At 37.8% G+C, this 6,443-nt stretch overlaps 1 long non-coding RNA gene across 1 annotated transcript; it reads right to left on the reverse strand.

The window, feature by feature from the left end:
- Positions 1-229: 229 nt before the first annotated feature.
- Positions 230-5,691, reverse strand: LOC144288753 (uncharacterized). The gene is made up of 3 exons (XR_013356733.1): positions 4,890-5,691; positions 3,354-3,508; positions 230-255 (listed from the first exon to the last, which is right to left on the reverse strand). It is a non-coding gene; the product is annotated as an uncharacterized LOC144288753 (long non-coding RNA).
- Positions 5,692-6,443: the final 752 nt, after the last annotated feature.

Below are 6,443 nucleotides of genomic sequence, written 5' to 3' on the forward strand. Positions count from 1 at the left end.
CCTCTAATCAGTTATATATACATAAAATCAAACTCTCTGATATCCTTAATTTATCTGTAAGATTATTTAAAAAAAATCAGCAAAACCTGTTTTACGTACTTGTAAATGCCATTAAGTCTGTTGGCTTTTAATAGGTTGTATTTCAAACTTTCATGGGAAAATTGGAAGGAAAAGAACAATATTTTAACCCATAGATATTAGATTTTAACAAGAAAATTAATAATCTGTGGCTTAACTTTTGTATATTGTAATTTTCTGCAAGAAAACATGAGAAAAACCTTTAAAAAATAAAGTAATTGTTTTTATATCACATATAAAGTTACATTATACATGAAACTACAAACTATTAAAGAGATTCCTCCCAAGTTACTTAGTAATATCTGCATACTAACCATACACCCAAGTTTTAACTATTAACAATAGAAATTAGAAACCTGATCATTAGATTTGGTTGTAGGAATATACTTTCATTTTTGGCTTAATCAAGTATTCCATAAAAAACAAAAACAAAACGAAAAAGTTCGGCAAACATGATTTTAATCTTTTCTCTTGCTCATACAACTCCTCTCCGGTTGGCTGTAATATATTTTTCCATTAGCTGCCACATCTGAGACTAATTCAGTTTATTACTATATTAGCAAAGCACTAGTATAGATAAGAAAATAAATCCAATGCTTATTGTAAAGTAAAAGATAACAAACTTTTATTTAAAAAGCAGTGGTCATTCTTCATCTGTTTAGAAGCTCAACATGTGGCTATCCTAACATAACATGACCCCACCCCACTTCCTTGGTAATGAAATAATTTAGAGATATTTAATAATCAAGGAAAGAGACTATTTTACACAAATAGTAATAGGAAAGGGCTATCATTGGTTGAAACAACATTCTTCATTTACAGCCACTAAAAACTTTATTGTTGGTCAGCCCTGAAGCAACATTACAGTTTAACCCATTTCCCTATCCCTCAATAAATATCAAAAAGGCAGTAAATAATGGGACCCAGCTTTCACTTAAAATCTGAGTTTCCTCTCCACGTTTCAAAATAGTAACACCATATCTTTGACTTTTTTTTTTTTTTTTTTTTGGTAGGCATTTTCTCAAACAATGCTACTTACTTGGATTAAAACAAATGAGCAACATATGGATCATTTACACAAACAGAAGTAGTAGAACAATCCAGCAGAAAGGATTTGTGATAATTTCATATTTTGTAAATAAATTCAACATCATTTTCAAAATAGGTGATCATGTTATTCTGTAACTTTAAAAATTGATCACATGTATGTTTTAATAATGTTTTGGATATTTTATGGGTATAATAAAATAGTCTTTTAAAAATCAAAAACAAAGCACAGAAAGAGAAAAATTAAGACATTTTGAATTAAATTCTACTGTTGATGTACTAATAGCATCCTAATTCCAATTCAATCTGTATTGTTACTCTTTTCTTCCCAGCTCTAAAAACATCGTATTGAAGAATTCTGATGAAGAAAAAAACTTAATTATGCTTACTTTGCCTGTTTTAACCTGCAACCTCAGAATTTGAACACAAGTTCTATCTTGCTTTATTTCTTTACAAATCTCCACAAAAGGCTTCCCTGCAGCAATATGTGTATATATTTTCATGTCCAATTGTACACACTGACTGCATTCCATACCCAACAAAACTGCCCTCAAACTGGATTTGTTGCTGTTGAGGCAAAAGAATAATGTTTCCTATAACTCTATTATTTCCTATAACTCTATTATCTATTTCACTAGATGAAAACATTTACTCAATTTCTTGTTCATTAATATTTACAACAAAATTCAATTTAATCTGTTTTAAGAAGTTCACTATATTGCTTCCAAATTAAAATAAAATTTGAATATAACTATTGTTGCCAGGGGGAAGTACGGATAATGCATTACACCAAAATTTTAGATTTTTTAGTTTTTCTATTTGGCTTTTTATAGGTGGCCATTCATTTAAATCAAAACCAAAAACGTTATTCTTGGTAGTAAAGAAATACAAGGGTAAAGAAATTACCGTAAGAGATATAGTAATTGAATTAAGGAGCAAAATCCCAAGCAATTTTCAACAAACGAAAACAAAACATGGCGACATCATTCTGTATTTAATTGTCCCAGAACAAAATGTTATCACCATAACAGAGACCATATGTATTTCTGAAGTAAGAGAATTGGTATTTTTTTCTTGGTTTTTATGACCTCTGTAGTGTCCTATTATGAATTAGATTTTTAATAGCTGGATTAGAATTAGGATGCATTAGAATTAGAAAGAAGGACCATATAGTTATGTTAGCTTAATGGAAAATACTCAACATGTTTCCTACTTGTTTGTATCAAATTGTACACATTTTTAAAAGTCTTTAATATTTTGGGGGGTAAGATTAGTTACTTTTAAATTCTTCTCTAAGTCTTAGAAAGTGCTAGGAAAAACACTTTTAGATTACAAATAAGATATGAATAGTTTACAAAGAAAAAATCACCTAAATATAGAAAAATTACTTCAATGACTGGCACAGGAACCCCCCCCAAAAAAAAGTTAAATAAGAGGAAACTATCAAACAGGTTTAATTATTGATATTAAACCTCAGTTCAAATACAATTTTGCCTTAGAGAAGGCACTGGCACTGTTATTTTAAACATAATCAATCAGTAAATTTGTCACTTGAGAAAAGCAACAAAAAATATCACCAACTCTTAGGTTTTTAAGCAATCTACCACAAAAAAAAAAAAAAAAAAAAAGAGGTAAATGTTTCAAAAGAAGTGTTAGGCACACATTTTAGGACAGATCATTAGAGTGTCAATTTTGATAAAGATTTCAGATTAGTTTTGCTTTTTTTTCTGCTATGTCTTATGTTCTCAGATTCTTATGAAGTTCAGCTGAGATGCTTTGAAATAATAAATCTTCACCTAGTCTGCTGCTTCCATCTTTAAAACTGGGATCATCATACTGAGAAGCTCAGGACCAAAATGTACACTGTACTCAAGAAGGAATGAATTTTAATAAGCCAAAGTGGAAACGGTAATGGTCTACCATTATTCCTACAAGTAAGGAATTTACAAATATACTCTGCCTTATTAAAATCTAAAAATTGACTTTCTATTTATAGACAGCATGTGGAATTCCTAAGTTTATCTCTAAAATCATCTAAGAGCTGATTTGTATATACATGTCACAAAATCTGCTGTTTCATGAAGGGAACTTTAGTTCCTGAGTTTTTTGGGAATGGGATTCTGGAAAAGAAATGGTCAGGAAAGCAAAGGTTCCTAAAAAGAAAATAGTAACTTAAGATGTGTCTTTTAAATGCACGTGTTAGAAAATGCTGAAAAACTGGCTATGACCTCAGCATGTGCTTTGCTTTCCGATTATTTGAGCGAGGAGAGTAGGTTCTTATTGCTCTTTCCAGTGGGATTTCATGCCTGTATTACTGTCCCATTTTATTCCATTAGTTAATACATTCTCTCTACCACCTTCCCTCCACCTTTAGCAAGGAAACCTGCAGGATAAATGAGTTACAACCAAGAAACAAGTTTAAATGCCCAACTCTTCTCAGCCTTTCCACACCCCTCCCCCCACAGACAAATGCCTATCTTCTTTGTTTTCTGTGGCCGGTCAGCAAATAGTTATGTACACACACCAATTACCAAAGACTCTTTCCACTAAATGTCTCATTTCTCCCTCTCCCCAGAATAGTAATAATAAATGAATATTTTAAGTTCCACTCAAGTGAAGCAGTGAAATAAAGGATATAACTGCAATACAAAGAATCATGTTTGTCTACTACTTTAACAATCATGTGTAAAGTTTACCAGATAGATTAAAATTCTTATTCCTGACTTAGTTGAAAATTTAATGAATCAGTTTCTCCCAATTTTTTTAAGGAAAAGTATTGGTTATATAAATCTTTGAGTTTGAGAAAACATTTGAAAATACTTCAGATTTTAGAGTTTTGCCTTGTCCAGATTAATTCTGGAACTTTTTTTTTCAATTGAAATTTACTCTAAAAATTCTTTATTTTTTCTACTATATCATTTTCAAAATGTGAAAATTACAGATCATGCAAGTCCCAACCTAGAATCACTTTACAAATAATCAACTTCACATTTAAAATTTTTTTTAGGTGTTTAGTTATCTAAATTATTAACTATATAATCTTCAGCATTACACTATACATTTAGTTTCTAAGGTGTAATTTGTTCTAACTCAAAACAAACCATTTGTAAGTTACTCTGATGTTTCTGAGAAATAATTTTACAGGAAAACTTAAAAAATAGTTATCTATTAACCACATTAGTAAAATGTAATTGAAATACACATACAAAATGTAAACAAAGTATGTCTGTATTTTAAAAGTCTTCCATACTAATTCAGTCAGTTTTTAAAATTTGTTTTAAAGAGCTGTTCAGATAGCTTTTAGTCTTATGGTAGGTGGCAATTTATGTTACTTCAATTAGTTGGCTTTCAGAGACTAAAACGAAAAAACTAAATAGTTTTTCCAAAAGAACTTAGGAGGATGATGTAACATCATTACTAGCTAAGAGTTAACAATACAGAAAAAATTTTGAACTCACAGATTTAAGCCGATTCTCTCAAGGTTTTCAATATTCACTAGGCAATTATTGCTTTACTGGTTTTTAAACAAATTAAGTATTTTGTCAAGACTTAAAAAATGAACAGTTAAACTATCTGTGAACAATTTAAGTTATACTTCTAACTGGTACATTTCATTTTCTTCAGATAATGAAAGAATTTGAGTCTGCTGTGAAGTTAGATATACCAAACACATTTACACTTCCCTCTTTTCTGTCACGGCCAGAGTTCTGACCTTTATTTTTGAGAAGAACAATAGCAATTTACGTATATAAATACAAACGCACCCAAAACACCACTACCTAGAAGACAGGACTACAGCTGTTAGCTTTTTCAGTTAACCAAGTTAGATATGATTATTCGTTTGTTTTGTCCTTTTCCAAGCCAAACTCTCATGTATTCTTTCTCACCGTCTCCACCAAACGTCAGTAAAATTAGAACATTTCAGTTACAGAAATCGCTAATCCTTCAAGGTCGGTCTCGGCTTCTTTGGTCTTAGGGCAGCTTCAACGAAAACGTGGTCTCGGCATAGTTGCTTTTACCCGGAATTTTTCGTTTGCATTTTTTTTTTTTTTTTTGGAGGGGTTGTTTGGTTTTGCTTAAAACAACCCTGTGGACCACAAAAGGGGGTTAGAAAGGGAGGGGGGGGAGCAGAATGAGTCGGTTCCTCTAGAAGCCCAGGGCGATCCAGGCATCTGAAAACCTATCTCGTTGTTTTAACTAAAAAAGAGGTGTAGATTCTGAGATGTTGGGCACCGGGAGGGCGGCGATGGGACCCGAGCGGCTGGGCGAGGCGCAGACCGAGGACCCGCGGGCGCGGGGCGTTGGGGGAAGGGAGGGCGCTGTGCGGGCCCCACGCGGTCAGCCCGAGGGGCGGGCTCCACGCGCACCCCCAGCTGCTTTCTGCTCTTCCTTAGGTCCCTCCCTCTTTCCTCCTTGGGGGCTGGGGCTGGGGGCTCGCAGTTAAAGGGCAGGAAAAGAAAAAAAAAAAACGAGCCCCGCAAGAGCAGAACTCCATCCCACCCCTCAACAACAAAACCAATGAGAGGGAGCAAAGGGTTATTTTCGCGCCACAAAAGATGGAAATCCAGGGGCGGCTCGGGGTCCAATGAATGGAAACCAGCAAACGGCTCCGGCGGCGGCGGCCGACGGTGATAGGCTCCCTCCGTCCGCCAATCGGGAGAGAGAGGGAGCCCCCCGCCCCCGCCCCCGCCCCCGCCCCCTCCCCAGCCAGGGGCGGCGTCTCCCTGCACGCCGGTTGCTCAACTGGGGCTCGGCGAGGCGGCCCCGCGGAGCGCGAAACCCCGCCCCGGGCCGCGTTTGCGCGCCGCGTGCGCCCGTCCCGCCGCCCCGCCCCGCCCCGGGCAGAGGCGCAGGCTGCAGCCCGGGCTCCTCGCCGTCTCCTTCCGTGGGTACCAGGCGGCCCCCGGCGCCGTGCAGCCCCCTCGCGCAGTCCGAATAGGCCTGGAGCGCGGGAGGCTCTGCAAACACACGCTGCCTGCTCGGTCCCCGCGGCTCGCGGGCCGGTGCGCGCCGGAGCAGGAGAACCTCAGGTGGTGCCGGGCGGCGAGGGGAACCGTGGAGGGCCCCCCGCTGCCCCCCGCGCCGTGCCTCGGCCGCAGCTCCGCGGGGAGGGACCAGCCCCCTGTCCCGCGCGGCAGGGCCGGGGGGTCCGGTAGCCGAGAGCCTTCGAGGCGAGCGCCGAGGGATCTTCCCCAGTGGGAGCTGCAAGGATCCCGCCCTCTTTTTCCGGGCTGAAGGAGAAAAAGGAAAACTCGGCCCCCCCCCCCCCAATCCTCTCATCTCCTGGGCACGATTTTTGATTTTAAACAAAAATTACT

The sequence above is a fragment of the Canis aureus genome, chromosome 18 (genome assembly GCF_053574225.1).
Source record: "Canis aureus isolate CA01 chromosome 18, VMU_Caureus_v.1.0, whole genome shotgun sequence".
In the NCBI taxonomy this organism is placed as follows: domain Eukaryota; kingdom Metazoa; phylum Chordata; class Mammalia; order Carnivora; family Canidae; genus Canis; species Canis aureus.